Genomic DNA, 27,962 nt, shown 5'->3' with positions numbered 1-27,962 from the left:
ACAATCTCGTGATAAACACCTAGACTGTTTCTCCTTCCGTCCTACTGTGACTAAAGTGGCAGTAAGCATGGATGTACATTTATCTCTGCAATATGCAGACTTAGAATCCTTTAGGTATATTATAACCCAGTTGGGTATGGCTGAGTCATATGGTAGTTCTGTTTTAAATTTTTTTTTTTTTGAGAAACTTCCACATTGATTTCCACAGTAGCTTTAAAGACGATTTATTTTTATTTTATGTATATGAGTGTTTGCTTATGTGTATATATGGGCACCATGTCTGGTGCCTAAGAAAGCTAGAAAAGGGTGTTGGATCCTGTGGAACTTGAATTACAGATGGTCGTGAGCTACCATGTGGGTTCTGGGAACCTTACTCAGATCCTTGGCAAGAGCAGGCAACGCTCTTAAATGCTGAGCCATCTCTCCAGCCCTGGGAATTTTTTCTAAGAAGTTGATCATTCAGTGATTTTTATTCCATGAGCATTGTGGGGAGTAGGGATGCAAAGCAACTGTTGTTAAGTTAATTTGACAGGATGGCTATTATTTATGTAGTGTTTACCTTTATTAAACCATTCAAGATATGAAATAAAAATGTATAACAACTAAACGGGAGTGGTGATAAATGTCCATAATTCTAGCACTTGGGAGGTAGAAACAAGAGGAGCAGGAGTTTAAGGTCATCTATCCTTGGCTACATAGTAAGTTTGAGGCCAGCCAGGGCTACTTGAGAGTCTGTCTCAAGAGAACAAAACTAAAACAATTATATATATATATGTATATATATATATATATATATATATATATATATATATATATATATATATATATCCTAGAACTAAATGTGAGAGCTAAAACTATAGACTTTTTAGAAGAATACATTTAAAATCTTCATGACCTTGTTAAGCAGTCTTCTTTAATACAGTTATCAAAAGCCCAAAGGAAAAAAAGAAAAATAACATTAAAGTCAGGACAAAACAAAACAAAAACCTTTTATATTGCAAATGTAACCACCCCGAAAGTGAAAAGACATCTCATGGTATAGGACAATTATTCATAAGTCATTTGTAAAGGCTTCATATCCAGTGGCCAGTCACAGAAGCCCACACACTAGGTCAGATGTGCCAGCACACATCTGTCACCCCACTTCAGTGCTGAGAGGCAGAAACAGGCAGAGACATCCCGAGGGCTCACTCACCAGCCACCTAGCCAATTAATGAGCACCAGGTTGAGTGATACCCTGTCTCAAATTAAAATGGAAGGCTATTGAGGAAGACGTCCCAACGTCACAAACTTTTGTAATTGTTGAGTGTGGAGGTGCACACCTTTAATCGCAGAACCTGGGAGTCAGAGGCAGAGAGAGCTCACCCCATGTCCCCCACGTGTACCTGTATGGGCAAGTACACTTTCCACATACAAGTTTATACCACAAACACATAACACACACACACACACACACACACACACACACACAGAGAGAGAGAGAGAGAGAGAGAGAGAGAGAGAGAGAGAGAATACTAAAGAATTCCTTTTATAGAAAATCTTGTTTGGGTAGACAAGTCTATAGAAAAAGAAGGGTCTGTGGCTTCATAGAGTTTCAGTGAGTTTGAGTCAAATGCGAGGTATGGCTGTTAAGAGGTACAAGGGCTCTTAATGGGCTAATCAAAATGTTCCAAAAGTGCTGGTAGTGGTAAGTGCGTGCTCTCAATATACTAACAACCACTGAGCTATATAAATGGTAAACTAGATTGTATCAAATAATGTTTCAATAAAACTATGGAGAAAAAAAACCCTGAAACTTTTACATGATACAAAGCACCATAAACAATTTCACTCACAGAAGCCAATTTTAGTAAATATTACAAAAACTGTTTTCCTCAGTCTGTAGTCAAGCCCTAGAAGTCAACAAGAAACAGGAAAACTAGCAGAAAAGAAGAAAAGGAAGTAGTACTAATGTGTTCTGCATTGTGAGGTGATGCTGCCTCCTCCATGAAAATAGAAATAGGAGCTGCTGTGGTGGCACAGGCCTTTAATCCCAACCTTCGGGAGGTGGAGGCGAGCGGATTTCTGAGTGCAAGGCCAATCTGGTCTACATAGCAACTTCCAGGACAGCCGGGACTGCACAGAAAGACCATGTCATGGGAGGTGGTATTTGAGGCCAGTTTGAGCTACATAGAAACAGCCTGTTTAAACCCTGTAACAATATACATAGAAACACACATCTCTGTGTACATACACATACATATACACTTACATATGTATATATGTATACACTTACATATGTACATACATATATATGTAAAAACATTTGAGGATTTCATAGATGCAGTAATTTTTTTATCATATCCAGCCCATTACCCTACTCTAACTCCTTCTACACTCTCAACACATCCTCTCCCAATTCCTTGTTCTCTTTTTAAAAATAATCCAGTGAGTCCGATTCCTGCTGTCTGTCTGCTCGTGGGGTGGGGCTCCTTCCTGAAGTTCAGGCAACCTACCAGCAGCCACACCCCTAAAGAAACACATTTACATTTCAAACTGGGAAAAATACAAAAGCTTGATAATGCCTTGCTCACAATATAGGGGCAAAAGAAATTGAAAATGTTGCTGGTATAAATTGAGCACTAATCTATAAAAGTGAATACTATTCCTTTGGAGGTAAAATGAATGATGTTTAACATTTAACTTTAGATGCATGCATTGTTGGTGATCCAGAATTGCATGCCTCAATTTAAACTCTTTTATGTGGCCTGGGTGTTTTACCTGTATGTATGTTTACATCACTCGTGTTGCCTGAGCACACAGAAGTCAATAGAGGGCATCAGGGCTCCTAGAGCTAGAGTTACAGATGATTCTGAGCTGACAAATAGGTGTGACTTGAACTTGTGTCTTCTGGAAGAGCAGCCGGTTTTCTTAACCACTGAGCCAGCTCTTCAGCTCCCATTCCTCAGATTTTTATCCTGCAGCTCAATGCCATACATAAAATGACATATAAAATTGGTTATTATAATATTTTAACATCAAAAGAAAAATGTTCTAAAAGTCATCAGAAAAGAACTGGATAAATTATTTATCATATCCATAAGATGGAAGGCTATACACGATAATGTTCTGATAATGGAAAATCTTGACAGTATGTTTCCAGCAGCTTTACAGAGATATCCTTCATAATCCACACAATTTTATCCATTTAAATAATATAATTGTAAAGCTGTAGAGATAACTCAGTGGTTAAGAGCTCTCATTGCTCATGCAGGGGACCCAGGTTTGGTTCCCAGCACCTACGTGGTGGATAACAAACTTTTGTAATTGTTGGGTGTGGAGGTGCACACCTTTAATCTCAGAACCTGGGAGTCAGAGGCAGACAGAGCTCTGTGAGTTTGAGGAGGCCAGCCTGGTCTACATACTGAGTTCCAGGGCAACCAGGGCTAAAGAATGAGAGTATGTATCAGAAAACAAAATAGATTTTAAAATGGTTAAATTTATGTTACGTGTACTTTACTAAAATAAAAACGTGGGGTTGTGGATTTAGCTCAGCGGTAGAGCACTTGCCTAGCAAGCGCAAGGCCCTGGGTTCGGGCCCCAGCTCCAAAGAAAAAAAAGAAAAGAAAACCATAGGAAATAAAGCTATTTCAATTTTTCCCCAAATGGAAACTTCCTACTTTTTTGAAATTAGCATTCAAAATATACTTAGAGAAACTCAATAATTCAAAAAAAATTTATACATTATGACATATCAAAACCCTTCTCTAAGTCCAGTCCCAGAGGAACAGTCAGGTGGATGGATCTCTGAGTTTGAAGCCAGCCTGGTCGACAGAGCATGTTCTGGGAAGGCCAGGGCTACACAGAGAAACCCTGTCTTCAAAAAACTAAAAACAAAGAGGAAAGAACAGGCTTCTAAGAGATAAGAAGGAAACATGACAAAATAAAATATAATAAGATGAAGCAAATATCATATCAAATTTGGCGATAACAACCCAATAGGAGGAGAAGAATCTCAAGAATAGGCAAAAGAGTCAGAGACTCTTATATATATATATATATATTTGCAGAGGACCTGGTGTAGGCCCTGTACTCCAGTCTCTCTGAGCTCACAAGTGTCTTGCTGAGTTGATTGAGGGCTCTGTTCTGGGCCTATCTCCTCTGACAAACATGTAGGGAAAATACCCAGTACACATAAACCAAAATAGATCTCTCTCTCTCTCTCTCTCTCTCTCTCTCTCTCTCTCTCTCTCTCTCTCTCTCTCTCTCTCGTAGACAGTTCAGTGGCTTTTGGGTGGTTTGTTTTCAGACCCCTGCAGCTGCCGCCACCATCTAAATCCGGCGTGTTTTTTTTTGTCTTCTCAAAAAAGAAACTGCACTTTTTAGTATCACCGTGTAGCTCCACCCTTGCTGTCTGATCCCAGGCAACCTGGCGTGTACTTTGCTTCTAGATTTGCCTGGCGTTTCATGGAATTGAATTGTGCCATATTCTGTGTATTTCTTTGCATCTCCCTTCCCTTAGCATACGTTAGTGTGTGATACTGGTCTGTGTTTAAACCTTTCTCTTGCCTTCATTTTCTTTTTTACCTTAAAAAAGGAATAATGTTGCACTGTATGTATATACTCTTACTTATCTGCTGGTGAGTTCATGGCTTTCATGATTGGTACCTTAATGAATATCCATGTGCAAGTTTTGCTTTCATTTCTCTTCAAGAAAGACCGAAGAGAAGTGTTGGACCATATGGTAACTAGTTTTACAGTTTTGAGGAACTTAGCTGGTTTTCCAAGCAGCTGCTGTATTGTACCACCAGTGGTCTAAGAGTATTTCAGAGTCCCTGTATCGTCCCCAAATCTTGCTATTAGCTTTAAAAAAATCCTATTTTGTAGTGCTGGCAATCAGGACACTTGCATGCTAGCAGTATTCTCCCAGAGGTGTATCTTGAGCTCTTGTTTCTGCTTTTGTGTCTTGTAATGGGGAAGTGGTAACTCATTATAGTTTTTCTTTGCACCTTCCCAGTGGCTAAAGATTTTTGAGGGTTTCGGTTTTTTATTTTGCAGTTTTCTTTGGAGATAAGGTCTCATATATACCCGGATGGCTTCAAATTCTCTCTCTATCCCAGACGGACCTTGAATTTGTGATCTTCAGCCTTCACGTCCCAAGGGTTGGGATTGTTGGAGGGCACCACCGAGTCTTGTTGTAAAGTGCTGAGGATAACCTGGCATTTCATTGAGTTGAATTGCGCCATATCCTATGCATTTCTTTGGATTTTCCTTCCTTTAGGACACTTTAGCATGTGATAGTTATGCTCTGTGCATGCTAGGCTAGCACTCCACTTGAGCTACTTTTCCAGCTCCTTTCTTTGGTCATTTGCAAATCTTTAGATATTTACAGGTTAACACAAGATTCAGCTCTTTTTTTTTTTCTAGAGCTGGGGACCGAACCCAGGGCCTTGCGGTTGCTAGTCAAGCGCTCTACCACTGAGCTAAATCCCCAACCTTTTTTATTTTTTATTTTTTTTTTTTTAAGATTCAGCTCTTATGCGCATCGTTAGCTGGGTTGACATTTTACTATTGAGATTTTAGAATTCTTCTGTGTATCTGATAGAAGCTCCAATGTCAGCTCTAGGAGTTGACTCTGGTAAGTTATATGAGACACTGATAGCAAGAAAAATTAAAATGGGGCTAAAGAGAAAAATTTAAATTGGGGCTCTTCAGCTAAGAGGAACTAGGTTTCCTTAACCTGTACCCATATCAGACAGCTCACAGCGACCTGTGACTCCAGCTCCAGGGGATCTACAGCTCTAGCTTCCTTGGACAACCCTCTACATGCACATGTGTATATATACACACATGCACACACACATACACACATGCATACATGCATGTGTGCATGCACTTATGATGAAAAAGTAAGTCCTGAAAACTGAAATCACATTTGCAGGAAATTTGACGAACTGAATATTATTATGTTAAAGAAAATAAGCCAATGAAGGGGCTCGAGACCCCATATGTACAACAATGCCAAGCAACCAGAGCTTCCAGGGACTAAGCCACTACCTAACGACTATACATGGACTGACCCTGGACTCTAACCTCATAGGTAGCAATGAATATCCTAGTAAGATCACCAGTGGAAGGGGACGCCCTGGGTCCTGCTAAGACTGAACCCCCAGTGAACTAGATTGTTGGGGGGAGGGCAACAATGGGGGGATGATGGGGAGGAGAACACCCATAAAGAAGGGGAGGGGGAGGGATTAGGGGGATGTTCTCCCGGAAACCGGGAAAGGGAATAACACTCGAAATGTATATAAGAAATACTCAAGTTAATAAAAAAAAAAAAAGAAAAAGAAAATAAGCCAAACTTAGGAAGAGCGATGCTAATTGTTTTCTCTTATACACAGAACCTACCTTGTAAATACTTGTACATGTATGTGTGTGTTTGTGTATTGGTCATAAAATAGCAGGAGGATCTTAAGGGACTGATGAGCAGAGGAGGGACTCCCTGGGGAAAGGAAAGGACTCAGTCAGAGAGGCAGGAAGCACAGGGAAGGGTAGAGAAGGAGAAAAATAAATGAGGATGCTCTATGAGATACATGTTTGAAAATACCACAAGAAAGCCCCATTGCTTTATATGTTGTCTTTAAAGCAAAGGGCCCCCATTCAGAAATAGACCCTAATAATAATTTTCCCTGTCTTGAAAGAACTGGAGACAGGACTGTAGTCCTGGCTCAGGGACTAAGAGCAACTGATGTGCTTGCAGAAGACTGGGCTTTGGTTTCTGGCTTCCACACATGCTAGTTCACAACCGTGTGCAACTCTAATTTCTGGGGACATGACATCCTCTTCTGACCTCTGCAGGCACCAGGCATGCATGTAGTGCATATATGTACATACAAGCAAAAACTCCATACACACAAATATTAAATGTAAAAAATAATTTTAAAAAGAAAGAACCGGGCACATGTGACAGACAGGAAGTAATCACCTTTTGTACCTTTTAATGTTATTTCACTTTTACTCAAGTGAATGCATTGTTGTATCATATATTATATATGGTACCAATGAGTGTTCTAATGAAGTGGTTAAGGCTAATCCTAGCTGGGCACGGTACGGTGGCTCCTACCTTTAATACCAGCGCACAGGAGGCAGAGACAGGCTGATTTCTGAATTCAAGACAGTAAATTCCAGGAAAGCCAGGGCTACACAGAGATATCCTCTCTCAGAAAACAAACAAACAAACAAATAAACAAACAAAAAACAAAAACCAAAAAACAAAAAGCTAAAACAAGACTAAACCTAGAAATCCTCTAGCACACTGAGCAAATTTCTAAACATGGCTTAAAAAAACCAGACATTTTTAATTTGATAATATGCTATGTACATATGGTAGAAACAGAGTACGCTAATAAGGGAGATGGCTAAGCAAACCAGTTGCAGGAAAATGGTGAGGAGTGGGGATGAGAGACACACAGGCTGTGTGACTACTGATGACGGACTTCAATTTTAAGTGCCTGCACTCCTGGACTTGCTTCCCTTTGTTTCTGTGAAGTGACATTCTGGTCTATTTCTGTAGACTATGCTGTCCTCCAAACTCTGCTAAGAAGCTTCTAAGTGACGCTTTCATCCTGAGAGAAGCTGTTTGTGTGGATTGTTTCCCCACACCCCGCACTGTGAGTTAGTGGTCCTCTTCACTTGATAAGACCGGAAGGCTGCAAGCTGATAAGGCTGAAGTTGTGGGAGACACTCAGGTTGCCATGGGAGACCGTGAAAGCATCATCAGAGAAACCAATCTCTGAATCCTGGCAAAAAGAATCTGGCTGCCCTCCTCTGAGGCAGATTGAAATGTATGTAGCTTGTCCTATTCCTTTGGGGCTGTCCACATTTCCCTAGCTTTGACTGCTCCTTGAACCTGAATTTGTGTTGCTCCGTCCTTTGGCTGTCTATCCATCATTCAATATACAGTCTTGCCTGCCATGTGATTCTGCTTTTGTTGTGGGGATAACTGCTTTGTGAGCAGCTGGCAATAATTTCACATTGACCAGGATCTGTCTCTTTACTCTGAGATTTTACCATTTGCAGTTTTGTTGTTGTTGTTGTTTTAGTTTGAAACAGGGTCTCGCATAGTACACACTGGCCTTGCACTCACAATGTAACTGAAGTTGATTTCGAACTTGTGATCCTTCTGCCTACACTTTGAGTACTGGGATTACAGGCATGTGCCACCACACATGGCTTTATGCAGTTATGGGTATCAAAGCCAAGGAAGGATGCATGTAAGGGAATACCATTTACTAATTGAGCTACAGCCCTAGCCCCTTGCAAATGTTTTGCGAAGTAGAAACAAATTGAGCTTTTGACAAAGCAGAGTAAGAGGCTAGGGAGATGGCTAACAGGGTAAAGTGCTTATTGCTCATACACAGGAAGCTGAGTTTGGATCTCCAGCACATAACAACAGGGCATAGTGGCATCTGCCTCGTGCTTGTGCTGAGAGGTGTATACAGGGGGATCCTGAGGGCTTTCCTGGCCAGTCAGTTTAGCTAATACATTAGCCCCAGGTTCAGTGAGATACCCTGTCTCAAATAAAAGGAATTGAAGAATGATAGACACGTGATATCAACATCTGTCCTCCACAAGTATAATCACAGATGTGTGTGTGTGTGCACATGTGTGTACACATATGACACCCATACAATGCAGTTATATAGTGATTACAGGGTTGTTGGGTTTTCTCGACTTTGACACATCTAGAATGTCCTTGGATGGTGATTTCTGGGATCAGAGAGATGGCTCAGCATTCACAAGCATATAATGCTCTCACAGAGCATTATATCAAGTTGTTCATAACCAAGCATATAATGCTCTCACAGAGCATTATATCAAGTTGTTCATAACCGCCTATAACTCTAGTTCCAGGGGATCCGATACTTTCTTCTGACATCTATGGACACTGTTCTCATGCACAAACCCACATTCACAGGCATGTAAATACACATAATTAAAAAAAAACTTAAAGAGAAATGTGGTTATCTCTAGGAGCAATAATGCCATTTATCTCTTTTTTTTTCTCCATCTTTATTAAATTGGGTATTTCTTATTTACATTACAATTGTTATTCCCCTTCCCAGTTTCCAGGCAAACATCCCCCTAGCCCCTCCCCCTCCCCTTCTTTATGGGTGTTCCCCTCCCCATCCTCCCCCCATTACCGGCCTCCCCCCATTACTGGCCTCCCCCCAACAATCACATTCACTGGGGGTTCAGTCTTGGCAGGACCAAGGGCTTCCCCTCCCACTGGTGATCTTACTAGGATATTCATTGCTACTTATGAGGTTGGAGCCCAGGGTCAGTCCATGTATAGTCTTTAGGTAGTGGCTTAGTCCCTGGAAGCTCTGGTTGCTTGACATTGTTGTACATATGGGGTCTCGAGCCCCTTCAAGCTCTTCCAGTTCTTTCTCTGATTCCTTCAACGGGGGTCCCATTCTCAGTTCAGTGGTTTGCTGCTGGCATTCGCCTCTGTATTTGCTGTATTCTGTCTGTGTCTCTCAGGAGAGATCTACATCTGGTTCCTGTCAGCCTGCACTTCTTTACTTCATCCATCTTATCTAATTGGGTGGCTGTACGTGTATGGGCCACATGTGGGGCAGGAGGCAAAGTTTAGAACAGGAACACCATTTATCTCTTAACCTGTAGAAGGAGAATTGGTCATTAGAGATACCCAAAGGAGTTAAGAGACTCTGAAAGAAAGGACTGGATACTTAGATTGTCCTGTGCATTGTGGAGGAAGAAAGTGCCAGCAATCCAATAGTAATCCAGCATGAATTATAATAAATTATAATAAAGTGGACTATATTCACTGTCTCTAGTCCATGATCTTTTTGTTTTAAATTTTTTAGCATTTTAATTTGCATTTTAAATGTTATCCCATTTCCTGGTTTCCCCTCCAGAAACCCCTTATGCCCCCTGCTTTTATGAGGATGTTCCCTCACCTACACACTCACTCCCTCCTTCCTCCATGCCATGACATTCTCCTACACTGGGACACGGAGCCTTGACAGGACCAAGGGCCTCTCCTCCCATTGATGCCCGACAAGGCCATCCTCTGCTCTATATGCAGAAGGAGCCATAAGTCCATTCCTGTGTTCTCTTAGGATGGCGGTTTCGTCCCTGGGAGCTCTGAGGATTCTGGTTGGTTGATATTGTAGTTCTTCCTATGGGGTTGCAAACCCCTTCAGCTACTTCAGTTCTTTCTCTAATGCCTCCAGTGGGGAACTTGTTATCAGTTCAATGGTTAGCTCCAAGCACTCACCTCTATATTTGACATGCTCTGGCAGAGACTCAGGAGACAGCTATATCAGGCTGCTGTCAGCACGCACTTCTTGGCATCTGCAATAGTGTCTAGGTTTGGTGGCTGTATATGGGATGCATCCCCATGCGAGGTAGTCTCTAGATGGCCTTTCAGTCTCTGCTCCAAACTTTGTCTCCCTGTTTCCTCCTGTGAATATTTTTGTTCCCTTTTTAAAAAAGGACTGAAGCATCCACACTTTGGTTGTCCTTCTTCTTGAGCTTCCTGTGGTCTGTGGATTGCATCTTGGGTAATCTTAGCTTTTGGGCTAATATCCACTTATCAATGAGTGCATACCATGTGAGTGAGTTCTTTTGTGATTGGGTTACCTCACTTGGGATGATATTTTCTAGTTCCATCTATTTTCCTAAGAATTTCATGAAGTCATTGTTTTTAATAGCTGAATAGTATTCTGTTATGCATGTTTTTTTTTCAATTCTAGAGTTGTCCTGGAATAATTGTTTAACATTGTCTTTTGAATACTCTTACGGTCTGAAGGCATGGAAGTTATGTGTGTTGCCAGAATTAGTAATAATAATAATCAGGTCAACAGGAAGTTTAAATTTTTCTTAGTACTAAATGCTCCTAAAGCAAGCAGACTGCTTCTCAAAAGAAGCAGTTAAAGCTCTTATAAAATGTTGTATATGTATGTTTTTGAGGTTGGGTCTATCTTAGTGTTTTATTGCTGTGAAGAGACACTGTGAGAAAGGCTACTGTTACTATTAATTCGGGCTTGATTACAGTCTTCAGAGTGCCAGTACAACATCATGGGGGCAGGGAGAGTGTGGAGGCACAAAGGAAGGCACGGCATTGGAACAGTAGCTGAGATATTTACATCTGGTCACCTGGCAGCAGGCAGAGACACCCTGGCTCTGGTCTGGGCTTTTAAACCTCAAAGTCAACTCCCAGTGACACACCTCCTCCAACCAGGCCACACCTCTTAATCCTTCCAAATAGCTCATCCACTGGGGGCTAAGCATGCAAATATTTGAACCTATGTGGTCCATTCTCATTTAAACCACCACATGGTGTCCAGTATTCCAGCTTGTCCTCTAACACACTACGTGGCCTCGAGCTTGTGATCCTCCTCCTGCCTCTGTCTCCTGAGTTCAGTCTCAATTATGGGTGTGTGCAACCATAAACTTTGTGTATGTAGGGGGTGGGGGGGTGGGTGGAGAATTGAACCCAGGACTTTGTGCATGCTAAGCAAACAATCTACCAAATAGAGGTATAGTTCGAGACAGTTTTTATTGGTGTTTTGAGACAAGATCTCACTTAGCCCAGGCTGGCCTCAAATTTCTTATGTGGCTAAGGCTGGTGGTCTTTACCCCTTATTTACTGGTTCTTGCGGATATGTGCCACTATTCCAAGCTAATGCTGTACATTGTTTTCGGAGATAGGTGCAGCAAGAAGAAGAGACACAGAAGTTCAAGAACACATCATTTATACATTCACAGTGCAAGAATAGGAGGTATGCCACAGGTCTATATAGGGAAGGCACCAGAACGATCAGAAGGCAGAGGATATAAGGGAAGGTTTGGCTAATGTACTTTATTGTGTTTTCCTCGGGAAAGGCAGGGGAGGGATAGACATTTACGATGAGCTAGTTTGAGCAGTTTTGCATGCTTTGAGTTATAGGTGTGGTCTCTAGTTGTCAGCTACCTGGCCCTGGGATGCTAAAGGTAGAGAGGAGTATTGCCTTTCTGGGTATTCAGGAAGTATGATCTGTAGTGGCACTGCTGTTGTTTAGATCTGGAAACATTCCCTAAAGGCCCACATGTAGCTCGTTCTCCATCTGTGACACTATTGCAAAGTAATGGGACTTTTAGGTGGTAGGGTCTAGTGGAAGGAGTTAGGTAATTGAAGGGATATTGAGATCTGAACCTTTCCTTTGTCTCTCTTTACTTCACAAGCCTTTCTTTACCTCATGCTTCCTTGTTCTTGTGATCTGACTTATTATTAGCCCAAAGGCAATGGGCTAAATGTTCGTGGACCAGAAAAGTGAGGCAGAACAAACTTTCTTCAAGTTGCTTATCTTAGGCATCATGTTTCAGTGATGGGAAGCTGACTAATAGCTTAGGGCTTAGCCCTTACTGTCTCTAAGGATTGACTAGCTCTGGGGGATTCGGTGGCTGGTGGGGGCAGTCTTTAGCCAGAACATTATCAATATGTCAAAACAATACACTATACAGAAATATACACACCACACAGGATAATGCATACTTATTTAAAAATATTAGAAGGGAGCTGGCTTTTGAGGTTCATGCCTGGAATTGCAATATTTGAAAGACTGATGTACCAGAATTGCTCCTGTCTAAAAGGAAATACAGAGACAAAGTGTGGAGCAGAGACTGAAGGAAAGGCCATCCAGAGACTGCTCCACCTGGGGATCCATCCCATATACAGACACCAAACCCAGTCACTATTGCTGATGCCAAGAAGTGCTTGCTGACAGGAACGTGATATGGGTGTCTCCTGAGAGACTCTGCCAGAGCCTTACTGATACAGAGGAGGATGCTTGCAGCTAATCATCAGACTGAACAAGGGGACTCCAATGGAGGAGTTAGAGAAAAGACTGAAGGAGCTGAAGGGATTTGCAACCCCATAGGAAGAACAACAATATCAATCAACTAGACCTCCCTAGAGCTCCCAGGGACTAAACCACTAGCCAAAGAGTACACATGAGGGACCCATGGCTCCAGCTGCATATGTAGCAGAGATGGCTTTTTCGGGCATCAATGAGAGGAGAGGCCCTTGGTCCTATGTAGGCTTGATGCGCCCATGTAGGGGAATGCCAGGGTGTTGAGGTGAGAGTAGTTGGGTAGGGGGAGCACCCTCATAGAAGCAGGGGAGGGAAATGGGATAGGGAATTTTCAGAGGGGAAAACAGGAAGGGGGATAACATCTGAAATGTAAATAAAATAACCAATTAAAAAAACTGGAAAAGAAACAGAAAAAAGAAAGACTGATGCAACAGACTGGCTGTGAGTTCATGATCAGTCTGGACTCCATCCATATTGTTTTGGGAAAAAGCTAAGTAGTCAATATTTGTTCCTTTAAATTATTTTTCATAGCATGTATTTATTATACATTATATTGCATTACATATTTTAGGGTGTTTTTTTTTCTCTTTTGGCTATTGCTCTTGGAGATTTCTTTCTTTCTCTTTTTCTTTCTTTCTTTTTGGAGATTTCTTTAAGAACTGTTTCATTGTCTTTTTTCAGTGTACATGATACCATTACATAGGTCATCTTCATTCACATATATATATTTATTTGTTGACCATTTCTTTCCCCTGCAAAATCTTCTTAGCTCATTCATGTTAGTCTCCTTTTGATAATCTAGACAGTTTTTGATTCTAAGTTTAGGTCATGTATGAAAGAAAACTTGGTATCTGTCTTTCTGAGACTGGCTTAATCTGCTTGACATTATAAAACTACTCTTTATGGCTCAAAGCATTCAATTGTATATCCTTTATCAGTGTCTCTGGTTTTAGACATCAGATATCAGTGTTCTTAACAGGTACCCTCCATACATCTTGTGATGCCAATGTGTAGCCAAGGTTGAGAGCCAGTGCTTGGCAAGTGGATTCTTTGGCCCTGCAGCTTTGGCATCCATTGAGCCAGTTAGAAGCACAGCATTTTAGGCATCATTTGGCTGAATTGGATGCACTGGGCTTGGGATGCAGAGATCTGTGTTTTTCTACCCCTTGCTGGTGATGCTAATACACACTCTAGTTAGAGAACCACTAACCCCGTGTGACTGTTCTCAGCCTTGGTTACACGCAAATCACCTAAGGACTTTATTACATCTGTTTCTTTACTTGCTTGCTTACGTATATGTCCTTGAGTATGGAAGTCGAACGACAACTTTCCACAGTTGACTTTCTCCTCCTGCATGTAGGTACCAGGGATAGGATTCAGATGATCAGACTTGGTGGCAAGCGCCTTTACCCTGTGAGCCATCTTGCTAAGGACCTGTTGAAACAAGGCTCTTGAACATAACGTCTTCAGATAGTTTTGGATGTGTGTCTTCATTGTGTGCGAGGCCTCAACACCATTATTTTTAAAGCTCCCCAGACAATTTTTACATACACATGTGCCATGGGGTGGAGTGAGAATCCTTGTCCTGGGTTTTTGTCTCCAAGATGGTGTTAATGTGATGAATAGAACTCCACATCAGATTGCAGATACTCTTCCTCACTAGAATCACCTAAGAGCTGCGAGTACTGATTTTCTCACTGAAAAGCATTTAATTTTGCTTATCTGCTATAATCGTTGTGGTGATGTTCTGATAATGTTTTTTTTTTGTTTGTTTGTTTTCTTTTTGTCACCTTGACACATAGTAAGAATAATGAAGAAGAGGGGACCACTATTGAATTGCATTTATCAAAGTGATCTGTGGGCATGTCTCTGGGGCATTTTCTTGATTGATGAGAATTGTGGGCAGCTCAGCCTGTTGTGGGTGGTGCCATCCCTGCAGGTGCTTCTGGGTTGTATAATAAAGCAAAGTGAATGAGCCACAGGAGGAAGCCAGTGAGCAGCACTCCTCTGTGGTCTCTGCTTCAGGTCCTGCCTTGGCTTCCTCTGTCTATAAGCTAAAATAAACTTTCCTCCCCAAGTTACTTCTGGTCATGGCCTTTACCACAGCAGTCAAAAACAAGCTAAGACAGTAGGTATGTATGGAAGAAATCCTGTTCCATACCGTTAGTGGCGAGTGATTCTAAATGAGCCATAAAATTAACTCTCATACACTCACGGGGAAATAACGTGAGGTCACTTTAATCTTAAAGTAAAATAATTCTTTAAGGATTTCTCCTCAGTTTGCTTCCAGTCTTTCAGAGCTGGCTGCTGAGAAGTCTCATTTTAAAGTTGCTGAAGGCAGGCAAGATAGCTCTGCAGATAAAGGCACTTGCTGCCAGGGCAGATAATCGATGACTTCAATTCCCAGAACCCACACGGTGGAATTAGTGAACCAACTCCAGCAAGGCATTGTCTTCAGCTCCACGCGCATGCTCCCTGATTCCATCCATGATCATCATAAAAGCAGTCTCTTTTTAAAAATTTAAGTTGCGGGGCTGGGGATTTAGCTCAGTGGTAGAGCGCTTGCCTAGGAAGCGCAAGGGCCTGGGTTCGGTCCCCAGTTCCGAAAAAAAAAAAAAAAAAGAACCAAAAAAAAAAATTTAAGTTGCTACCAAGTGCCAGTGCCGGCTTCATCATGGCTCCATTTTGGTTGTTGTTTGTTTGAGACAGCGTCTTTCTATGTAGCCCTGGTTAATGTGGGACTCAAAGTAGTCCTCCTGCCTCAACTTCTCTAGTGCTGGAATTGCAAGTGTGAGCCATCACTGTCTGCTTTTGCCATTGCTCTTATGCCAGTCTTGGAGTTTTACCTACCACAGTGGTTCTCAGGCTTATCCGCCCATTCTAACTTCTTGTGGTGCTTTAATTGCATTCATTAAATGTATGTGTGCCCTCCTGTCACATCTTGCATGTAGAAGGTCAGAGGACAACTTGTAGAAGTCAGTTCTCTCCTTCTACTACATAAATTCTGGATAGCCACATTTGGCAGCAAGCACCTTTATCCACAGAGTTATGTTGACGGCCCTCCTGTGATGCTTTTGAAAATCCCCTAGCTTGCTGTGACTGCACTCTACCAAAAATGTAGAGGAACACATTTGTACCACATTCAACAATGTCAGAATTTATTGAATAAATTCACAAGCTTTAGCAGCTTCAATGGCAATTTGTCACAAAAATCTTCCTAGCTTAGAAGCCTGGGTGAGGTGAATGCAAGTTCTTTTATTCCAGTTTCATTCAGTAACTGTCATAACACACAGCACACACTCAATACACCAATACAGCTCTGCCTATGTGGATGCGTTAGAGAACGAATAAAAGTTAAAGAGGCTGCGGCAGCGTTTGGGAGGTTTCACGAATGGGCTCAGGAGAGTTTGTATTGACAAGACAGTGCACCAACTCAGGCTGGGAGGGAGCTGTGCAAGGCAAATTTTGGAGCACAACTGCAGTGTGCAACTGCGAGGTTAAAAGGCAGAACTGGGTGGAGGAGGAAATGGTGGGTTAATCTCAGGCCCAGATGGGCAAACAGGTGGATGGGCAGGAAGTCAAATAGGCTTCATCAACAGTAAGGAACCAAGCCAAGTGAAGGAGTCCTTGGGCTGTGACATGCACGTACCACGAATCAGATGATAGGTTGATGTAGGGTCACGTCATCACGGTGTAGATATACACCCTTCCTTGGTTGTTGTGTTTGGTAAATTCCTGAGCCTCATTTCCTTGATATGATTTTAATATGCCCCTGCAGTCTTATTTCACCCCCAATAAATGTGTTAAGATGGATTGGTTTCTATTCTAAAGAATAAGTCATTTATCAGCATGTGCTGAATGGTTGTTGCCTGTCATTTCTGGATCTACTCAAGGGCTAGTCATCCTTTCAAAATGGAGTTGAAATCTGCCTAGGTCAGTGCACAGTGTGAAAAGCTACTGTTTTATACAATATGGAGTCACTTAGAGTAAGGCATAATGGCCAGATCTCAACTTAGGTCATGGACTTGAAGCAGATGTTCCGATTTAATTAGTGTAGGGTATGGTCCAAATATCTGAATTTTTTGATGGTTTTGGTTGTGAGCCCAACCCTTTAACAGCTGAGCCATCTCTCTAATTATGTGAGTGGACCATCTGAATTTTTAACAGATGTGCAAAGTGATTCTGATGGGCAGACACAATTGTCTTAAGGCAACAGTCCCCAATCTCATCTGTGACTTAAATTCCTCTAGGGATTTTTTTTCTCAAATTCCAAGGCTTAGGTCACATCCTAACTAATTAAATTGCCATAGTCTGGACAGCAGATAGTGGCACATGCCTATAATCCCAGCACTTGGGAGAGAGAGGCAGGTAGATCTCTGAGTTCGAGGCCATCCTGGTCTACAAAGTGAGTTTCAAGACAGCCAGGGCTACACAGAGAAACCTTATCTAAGAAAGAAAGAAAAGAAAAGAAAAGAAAAGAAAAGAAAGAAAGAAAGAAAGAAAGAAAGAAAGAAAGAAAGAAAGAAAGAAAAAGAAGGAAAGGGAATTGTAGTCTCTAGAAGTACCACATAAACACTGAAGGTTGCAGTGGGTGCCTAGCACTAAGAACCATGGGGTTTGAGTATTTGATGTGCTTGGTTGTCTTCACACAGGAAAAGAAACTGATTGGCATTTGCTAAGATTTAAGTCCTCTAACCATTCACCCTTAAATCAAATTACAATTTATAACTCCTAGGATCATTACTCATTCTTCCTTAGAAATATAATTCAGAATGTCTTGTCTACAAAGTGCAATCATGAACCATTCTCTCTTAGAACTTGCCAATTATCCCAAATTCAAGGGGATGAATGTTATTTTGAGATGAACTATAACTATTATTTTTGAGACATATACATTTCCCCTCAGCAGATTCTATTCCATTACCATATATATTTCCACATTGTATTTCTCATTAATTTACCTCAGAGGAACCCAGCTAGATGACATTATCCCCACCTGGCCACAAGCCACACAATGGAGAAATAAGTATTATAAATATCCTCAAGCCCTTCTGTAGGGTGAGAGAGAAATGGCTCAGTAAGTTAACAATACTTGTTACTTTTGCAGAGGACCTGGGTTCTGTTCCAAGTGCCCACATGATGGTTCACAATGATCTGTACCTCTAGGTCCAGAGTATCTGACCTTCTCTTCTGACCTCTGTGGACACGCTATGCCTGTGAAACACATACATACAGGCAAAACATTCATACACATAAATACATTTTATTTTAAAAGCCCATCTATAACTGCTAGCCTCATGGTACTTACGGGGTAGAGGTCTTTTATCTGAAGACCTGAAGATGATTTAATAGTTCAAGATACTGTTTTAAACCATGTGTTTTGGGATTTTTGATATAGGGTCTTACTATGTAGCTCTGGCTGTCCTGGAAGCAGGTATGGGGAACAGTCTGACCTTGAACTTTTAGTGGTCCTCCTGCTTCTAGATTCCAGATGCTAGGGTTATAAGTGAACACCGCTGCGTCTGGTGAGAGTCACCATTTGTATTTCCTAGTTTTTTGTAACCAAGCCAAAGAATGTTTGAGAGCAAGGTGGGACTATGTTATGCTTAGCTGCTTAGGAGTTAGTTGCTGCCCAGGCCTTTAGGAATCAAGTACTGGACCCCTAACATTCAGCAGTGTCTGAACTGTGGCAGGAGCTCAGAGACACAATCTGACATGCTAAAAGGAGCCGCTTTGGAATCAGGCTGACCTGGTCTTGAATCCTGTCTATATCATTTACAAGCTCTTGTGACTTTGGACAACTTACTTAGCCTCTTCAACTTTGTTTCTTAACCCTCTCCCTGTAGAATAAGGATAACGGTGGTCCACACAGAGGCTGAGTCTCCATCATCCATCATGAGCTAAAAAATGCATTTAATCCACCTGACCTACTAACATTAGTTTAGCAGCCGTTGCACACAATAGAGTAGCAGCTGTTCACTTTTGTGACAGCCTGACTGCCTGTGAGATGGCCCCCATCATTAGAGTGCATGGGGCTACATGTCAGTACCCTAGGGAAAAATCTGAACTTAAAATCCAAAATATATTTTCTACCAAATATATATCATTTGCATCACCGTAAAAGCTGAGAAATTGTTAACTGGAACCATTGGAAGCTGATACTTATTTTCCGGCAAACAAAATCACACATAGCAGAGTCCCTTCCCAGTGGGTGTGGGTGTTCATTTCTCGGTGTTTATGTTATACTTAAATATTACAGTTTCTAGTGAAAATTTAAAATGCAGTTTGAGGAGAAATGAAACAGACAAAAGAGACAGGGAAGGCCATCCCTCTTACTTTGTCACCTTCATAATGTTGCTTGCTAAATATAACCTACTTGTCAAATCCCTTTGTACAGTTGTAAGAAGTGCTAATGGAAGACTTCTTTTTCTCCTGTTCCTCTTCCTTTTCTTTCTTGACACTAACCCTGATGAAATACCTTGCATTCAGGATGTTCATACAGATATGATGGCATTTCCTTTCAGATTCAGAATATATACTGAGTTACCTCTATTTAGCCTCGAAAGAGAAAACTTGTTTTGGAGATGAGGAAGGTTAAACGCTGTACTGTATATGATCCTGGATTAGATACCGAATGGAAAAGAGGCATTAGTGGGAAACGCTGGTAAAACCTAAATAACTCTTTAGTAACTACTGTTGTACTAATTGGATGATAATATGATTGTTTGGGTCAGTGTACTGGAGGTAGATAAGAGGCTACCATTAGAGCTATCTAGGTTGAAAGGTCTGTATCGATAAACCAGTTAAACAACCCCATAACTCCTAAGGAAATAGAAGCAGTCATTAAAGGTCTCCCAACCAAAAAGAGCCCAGGTCCAGACGGGTTTAGTGCAGAATTCTATCAGACCTTCATAGAAGACCTCATACCAATATTATCCAAACTATTCCACAAAATTGAAACAGATGGATCACTAACGAATTCCTTCTATGAAGCCACAATTACTCTTATACCTAAACCACACAAAGACACAACAAAGAAAGAGAACTTCAGACCAATTTCCCTTATGAATATCGACGCAAAAATACTCAATAAAATTCTGGCAAACCGAATCCAAGAGCACATCAAAACAATCATCCACCATGACCAAGTAGGCTTCATCCCAGGCATGCAGGGATGGTTCAATATACGGAAAACCATCAACGTGATCCATTATATAAACAAACTCTGAAAGAACAAAACCACATGATCATTTCATTAGATGCTGAGAAAGCATTTGACAAAATTCAACACCCCTTCATGATAAAAGTCCTGGAAAGATCAGGAATTCAAGGCCCATACCTAAACATAGTAAAAGCCATATACAGCAAACCAGTTGCTAACATTAAACTAAATGGAGAGAAACTTGAAGCAATTCCACTAAAATCAGGGACTAGACAAGGCTGCCCACTCTCTCCCTACTTATTCAATATAGTTCTTGAAGTTCTAGCCAGAGCAATCAGACAACAAAAGGAGGTCAAGGGGATACAGATCGGAAAAGAAGAAGTCAAAATATCACTATTTGCAGATGATATGATAGTATATTTAAGTGATCCCAAAAGTTCCACCAGAGAACTCCTAAAGCTGATAAACAACTTCAGCAAAGTGGCAGGGTATAAAATTAACTCAAATAAATCAGTAGCCTTCCTCTACACAAAAGAGAAACAAGCCGAGAAAGAAATTAGGGAAACGACACCCTTCATAATAGACCCAAATAATATAAAGTACCTCGGTGTGACTTTAACCAAGCAAGTAAAAGATCTGTACAATAAGAACTTCAAGACACTGAAGAAAGAAATTGAAGAAGACCTCAGAAGATGGAAAGATCTCCCATGCTCATGGATTGGCAGGATTAATATAGTAAAAATGGCCATTTTACCAAAAGCGATCTACAGATTCAATGCAATCCCCATCAAAATACCAATCCAATTCTTCAAAGAGTTAGACAGAACAATTTGCAAATTCATCTGGAATAACAAAAAACCCAGGATAGCTAAAACTATCCTCAACAATAAAAGGACTTCAGGGGGAATCACTATCCCTGAACTCAAGCAGTATTACAGAGCAATAGTGATAAAAACTGCATGGTATTGGTACAGAGACAGACAGATAGACCAATGGAATAGAATTGAAGACCCAGAAATGAACCCACACACCTATGGTCACTTGATTTTTGACAAAGGAGCCAAAACCATCCAATGGAAAAAAGATAGCATTTTCAGCAAATGGTGCTGGTTCAACTGGAGGTCAACATGTAGAAGAATGCAGATCGATCCATGGTTATCACCCTGTACAAAGCTTAAGTCCAAGTGGATCAAGGACCTCCACATGAAACCAGACACACTCAAACTAATAGAAGAAAAACTAGGGAAGCATCTGGAATACATGGGCACTGGAAAAAATTTCCTGAACAAAACACCAATGGCTTATGCTCTAAGATCAAGAATCGACAAATGGGATCTCATAAAACTGCAAAGCTTCTGTAAGGCAAAGGACACTGTGGTTAGGACAAAACGGCAACCAACAGATTGGGAAAAGATCTTTACCAATCCTACAACAGATAGAGGCCTTATATCCAAAATATACAAAGAACTCAAGAAGTTAGACCGCAGGGAGACAAATAACCCTATTAAAAATGGGGTTCAGAGCTAAACAAACAATTCACAGCTGAGGAATGCTGAATGGCTGAGAAACACCTAAAGAAATGGTCAACATCTTTAGTCATAAGGGAAATGCAAATCAAAACAACCCTGAGATTTCACCTCACACCAGTGAGAATGGCTAAGATCAAAAACTCAGGTGACAGCAGATGCTGGCGAGGATGCGGAGAAAGAGGAACACTCCTCCATTGTTGGTGGGATTGCAGACTGGTGCAACCATTCTGGAAATCAGTCTGGAGGTTCCTCAGAAAATTGGACATTGAACTGCCTGAGGATCCAGCTATACCTCTCTTGGGCATATACCCAAAAGATGCCCCAACATATAAAAAAGACACGTGCTCCACTATGTTCATCGCAGCCTTATTTATAATAGCCAGAAGCTGGAAAGAACCCAGATGCCCTTCAACAGAGGAATGGATACAGAAAATGTGGTACATCTACACAATGGAATATTACTCAGCTATCAAAAACAATGACTTTATGAAATTCGTAGGCAAATGGCTGGAACTGGAAAATATCATCCTGAGTGAGCTAACCCAATCACAGAAAGACATACATGGTATGCACTCATTGATAAGTGGCTATTAGCCCAAATGCTTGAATTACCCTAGATGCCTAGAACAAATGAAACTCAAGACGGATGATCAAAATGTGAATGCTTCACTCCTTCTTTAAAAGGGGAACAAGAATACCCTTGGCAGGGAAGAGAGAGGCAAAGATTAAAACAGAGACTGAAGGAACACCCATTCAGAGCCTGCCCCACATGTGGCCCATACATATACAGCCACCAAAGTAGATAAAATGGATGAAGCAAAGAAGTGCAGACCGACAGGAGCCGGATGTAGATCGCTCCTGAGAGACACAGCCAGAATACAGCAAATACAGAGGCGAATGCCAGCAGCAAACCACTGAACTGAGAATAGGACCCCTGTTGAAGGAATCAGAGAAAGAACTGGAAGAGCTTGAAGGGGCTCGAGACCCCATATGTACAACAATGCCAAGCAACCAGAGCTTCCAGGGACTAAGCCACTACCCAAAGACTATACATGGACTGACCCTGGACTCTGACCTCATAGGTAGCAATGAATATACTAGTAAGAGCACCAGTGGAAGGGGAAGCCCTGGGTCCTGCTAAGACTGAAGCCCCAGTGAACTAGACTGTTGGGGGGGAGGGCGGCAATGGAGGGAGGGTTGGGAGGGGAACACCCATAAGGAAGGGGAGGGGGGAGGGGGATGTTTGCCCGGAAACCGGGAAAGGGAATAACACTCGAAATGTATATAAGAAATACTCAAGTTAATAAAAAAAAAAAGAAAGGTCTGTATCACCTCTTTGTACAATATTGGCAGCTCCAGTAAATGTAAAGTCTGTTTCAGTATACAAAGTTAACACAACAAAATAACACAAACAGCTGGGCGCATTGGCACACTCCTGCTATCCCAGCACTAGAGAGGGAAAAAAAAAATTGAAGTTTAACCTGGGTTTGCATAGCCTCCTCCCCTCCTACCAAACCACTCTCCCATTTTTTAAATGCAAAAAACTAAGTATTGACTGAAAACCAGTCCTAGAGGCAAAAAGGTCTATACGTTATCCAGAGAGAGAAATTTATTAAACTCGATACCCAGATGTGTGGTAGATAAAGAATGACTAATTCTAAGTGCTCCATGGGACAAGGTAACAAGCTAGCTACGAGGTAGATAGCAGTGTCTTACAAATAAGTACCTGCTGGCAGATTACCAAGAGGGGAGTGGGTTTCCTTTCTTTCAGAATAAGCGGTCGTGTTTCAAAGCGATGTAGCTTGACTTAATAGAGGCCCAGATGTGTATAGATTCTGGTAGTGGAATTGTTTGGTTGGCTTGAGGTTTGGAAGGAATTCTTCAGTGTGGTATTCAGTTGTTTATATTCTGAATCAAATCCTATGTGACGTTTACTATTATGGAAGCTAAAAAACCAAAAAACAAAATAAAACAAAAAAACAAAAAACAAAAAAAAAAAACAAAAAAAACAAAAAACAAAACAGGTGTCTCTGAACCACATAGGACAAGAATGAAAAATTTCTTTAAAAACTGTGAGTACAGTAGTTAGTAGGGTGCCTGTGTAGCATTCAGGAAGCCTTGGGTTCCATCCCCAGTACTGTGTAAAACAGACAGGGAAATGCATGCCTTTAATCCCAACACTTGGGAAGTAGAGACAGGAGGCTTAGAAGTTCAAGGTTATCCTTGTTAATATAGTAAGCCTTAGGCAAGCCTGAGCTATAATGAGACCCTTTGCTTAGTTAGGGTTTCTATTGCTCCAATGAAACACCACGATCGATTTCTTTTCTTTTCTTTTCTTCAACATTTTTTCTCTTATTGGATTTTTTATTTTTTATTTCATTGGATTTTTTTTATTTGCATTTAAATGTTATCCCTTTTCACCATGATCAATTTCAAGTTGAGGAGAAAAGGATTTATTTGGCTTACATGTCCATGGTGTACTCTGTCACTGAGGAAATTCAGAACAGGAACCAAAGCAGGGCTAGAACCTGGAGGCAGGAGCTGATGCAGAGGCCACGGAGGGGTGCTGCTTACTGCCTTGCTCCTCACAGTTTGCTCAGCCTGCTTTCTTATAGAACCCAGGACCACCAGCCCTAGGGTGGCATCACCTGCAATGGACTAGGCACGCCCTCATTAATCACTAATTCAGAAAATCCTACAGGCCTGCCTAGAACTCAGTTCTGTGGAAGTATTTTCTTCATTGAGGTTCCCTCCTCTCAGATGGCATTAACTATGTCAAGTTGACATAAAAGTTGCCAGGACATTCCCCTTCTCCCCCAAAATGTTTGGAAGACTAGCATGCAGGTACATCTGCTCTATTCCAGCTGAATGATAGGTTCTAGGCCAGTCTGAATAATGTGGTCTTATTTTTTTAAAAAAGTAAAAGGCCATGGACTCTAACAGAATTAGAGTGCCTGTTCCTTTCTGCATCTCTTTAGAGAAGTACTCTTTCTCTCTCATATGTATGCTTTCCATAGCTGCAATCAGCATGCTTTCTCTGTCATCTGTTGTTTTCACTTAACATCATTGCACATTCCGATTTCCATCCCCACAGCGCACATAATTGCGTGCTTAATGGTGGTGTAGCATTCCACTGTGTGAAATAGCATGCCAATTCATAGGGCTGGGCTTATTTTCCTGAACAGACCCAAAGGCCTGCTGTCTCTTAGCACTAAAGGTTTATTTTAGTTCCTGGAAGTGGCAACTAGCATGAGCGTGGGATCCGGTGGGACTTTTGAGTCATCAACACAGCATAGTCTGGGTGCTTTGTTAACGTTGCTCTGCCTACCCACTCCACAGCAGAACCTCTCAGGCTGCCTGGACCTGAGCCAGACTCCTCCTGGATGCAGACGCAGTAGTGTAAGCTCTCAGCTTCTACAACCTCTGACCCAGATCTGATCCTAACATAAGAACAGTATAAAATATCTGCTGCTTCCCCCCTCTCCTGGGATCACAGTGCCACTGCTGTCCCCTATAGAGTCTGAAAGTATGAGAAATGTGAAGAGGAGTGAGGAATGGATTCTTATGGCTGGAGGGATACTGTAGTAAGCAGGGATGCCATGGCCACAGCTCTAGGTGCATTTGTGAAAATGTAGTGAGCTGAAGGGACCATTCCAAGTTCTAAAAGCTTGAGTGATGGCTGTCTTTCTTCATACCTCTTTCAGGCAGAACTCTCAATGTTTGGTCTTCTGACAAAGATAAAGGGTTTGTGGAGTTGGGTGGTAAAACATTGAGCCTCAGTTTGACTCCTAACCTAGCCATGGCCACTGGCATCTTCAGGACAAGAACAATAGTTGGTGTGCAAGAGTCTCCTGAAGAAAATGGTGTTTGCTACATCTCCTTATTATGTCATTCCAGCAGCAACTGCCTGGAAAAGAAGTGATTAGTTGTCCTACAATTTCAATTTCCACATTTTTGGTTGTTGCTTTGATAGGCGTCTTGTGGCCTGACTGGTATCAAACTTGGTCTGCAGCCACCAATGACCTTGAACTCCTGATCTTCCTGTCCTTACCTCCAGAGTGCTAGGATTATAAGCATACGCTCTCATGCCCAGTTTTGTGTGATGCTGTTGTGTATAATTAGCAGGGGCTGGAGTGCAGAACTGAAAACCATTTAAGCAAAGGGACCTCCCTTCCTATCCACAGTAAACTCTGTAGTCCTGAAGCCTAGATCTCCCTTGGAAGATCTAAGTACATGAGCTATGTGAAGTTTGAATTGTGGGCCAAGGCCATGTGCTTAAAGTATTTCTGACAAGATGTGACATTAATCATCATTGTCATCTTGACTGGATTTAGAATCTCCATGGAAACATCATTAGCTATGTCTATGAATTCATGGATGGAAGACACGACAGTGGAGTGGGGTGGTTCTGGACCTTCTCTACCTCGCTCATGTTCATAGGCTTACTTACTGATTATACCTTTCTCTGTTGGCTAAGAACACATTCTTGCTGAAAAAGACACATGGCATGAAGAAAGATGTGTAGATAGTCTATTCTCTAAAAGGTCTTGGTGTTATCAGCTAGCTGTGGTGGCTCACACCTTTAATCCCAACACTCAGGAGACAAAAGCAGGCAGATATCAGAGTTGGAGGCCAGCCTGGTCTACAGATCAAGTTCCAGGACTGCCAGAGGTACACATAGAAACCCTGTCCCAAAAACCCAAACCAAACCAACCAAAGAAGGAAATCATGGTTTATTGAATTGCAGTCTCCCGTATTATAAGACTCTTCTCTTTTGTGCTGAGAATCCAGCCTGTTGCCTTGTGCATACTAGGCAGGGGCTCTACCCCTATGCAGCCCCAGCACTAATACTTCTTCAATGAAGGCATTTATTGCTTCCAAGGCTGAAACTGCTGTACTCTAGAATTCTTTACCAGGTAAAGCAGGTAGAGTTAGAAGACTTAAATGGCCTAGGGAGGATGCAGACGTAGACACATAGAAGATGGGGATTTCTGAAACATTGCTCCCAGTGTCCAGTCATACCATACTGGGAATTTCTTTATCTGTATAACAAAGGTTTGACTAGAGATTTTGTAAGTTGCTTTCCAGTGCCACAGCTAATTAGTTGAGCTTTCAAGCACATTGAAGACCTCTAAGGCATTTAATGTGGTTCCTTTAGATATAAGAAAGCAGCCTTGGTGCGACATACCTTTAATCCCAGTATTCTGGGAGTCCAGTACAGGGGCATCTGTGTGAGTTTGAGGCCAGCCTAGTCTACATAGAGAGTTCTAAGACAGCCAGAGCTACACAAAGAGAAGAAGGAGAAGGAGAAGGAGAAGGAGAAGGAGAAGAAATGTCTTTCAGGTAGGGTTGTAAGACAAGTTTTTAGTTGAAAGGTTTCTATCTATCAAATAATAGGTCGATTGGTTTATGCTGCTTGGGGAAGCAGTCTAGGATAATTGGGAGCATGTAATGTGGAGTTTGGCTTTCTGTTTATTTAATTATGAGTGAATGTATGTGTGTATGAGAGTGTGGTGTATTTGTGTGTGATACGCGTGCATGTGTGTGGGGGTGTTCATACACATAGATGCCAGAAAGAGATGAGGGGAGCCCTGCTCTGTATTACTCTTCTCGAGACAGTCTCTCACTGAACCTGGAACTATGCAAGCAGTCAGCAAGTCTCAGTGGTCCTCCTGTCTCTTCCCCTTAGAGTTCTGGGCTTACAGGTGCATGCATATTCAGACCCTGCTTTGTTTTACACGGGCACTGGGATGTAAACTCAAGTCCCCATGCTTGCACATCAAGTCCTCTTATCCACTGAGTCATCTTTACAGCCCCCGTGGACTTGGACTTTAGTTTAAAAACTAGTGCTGCTACCTCCTAGTGAGGGCCCAGGGACAAATTACCTAACCCATCTGAGCATCACTTTCTGCCTCTGTGAGATGGTGATAATAGAACAGACATCATAAGCTTCTGAAGATGAGAGGCAATAATATATGTAAAGGAGTTAGCGCAGCATCTGACAAAGCGGAAGTGCTCAATCAACTCTGCCTGCTAGCACTGTTGGCATGCTTCTGGCTAACTGAATTCTCCTCACATAGACAGGAATGCACTTCGGCATTATTTCCTGGCTGGAGATTTCTCTTTCTAGAGGGATTTGAAGAAAGGCGTATTGTGGATCTTTTGGACCCAAGGTAGCTCTAGCTATGTAGGGTTTGGATTCCATTCCTTGCTCTGCTTTTTACAGTATCCTCATCTGGGAATGATGCTAAGTGTAATACGTGCCCAGGAAGGTTGAGAATATAACAATAGATGGGAAACAGTTAGCACTGTGCCTGGTATCCAGAAAGCGCTCCGTAAAAGGAGCCCATAATGAAGATGAAGTAACAATCTTAAGCAACCACCATGATCCTAGCTGCAGCACCCAGGCAG

The 27,962-nt window shown here is 41.7% G+C and overlaps 1 protein-coding gene across 1 annotated transcript in view; it reads left to right on the top strand.

The window, feature by feature from the left end:
* Window positions 1–27,962, top strand: part of Trmt2b (tRNA methyltransferase 2B) — a 126,238-nt gene that overhangs the window by 49,023 nt on the left and 49,253 nt on the right.

Source organism: Rattus norvegicus, chromosome X (assembly GCF_021556685.1).
Source record: "Rattus norvegicus strain SHRSP/BbbUtx chromosome X, alternate assembly SHRSP_T2T, whole genome shotgun sequence".
Taxonomy (NCBI): domain Eukaryota; kingdom Metazoa; phylum Chordata; class Mammalia; order Rodentia; family Muridae; genus Rattus; species Rattus norvegicus.
The sequence above is the reverse complement of the archived record's forward strand: the minus strand, read 5'-3'. Positions and strand labels throughout refer to the sequence as shown.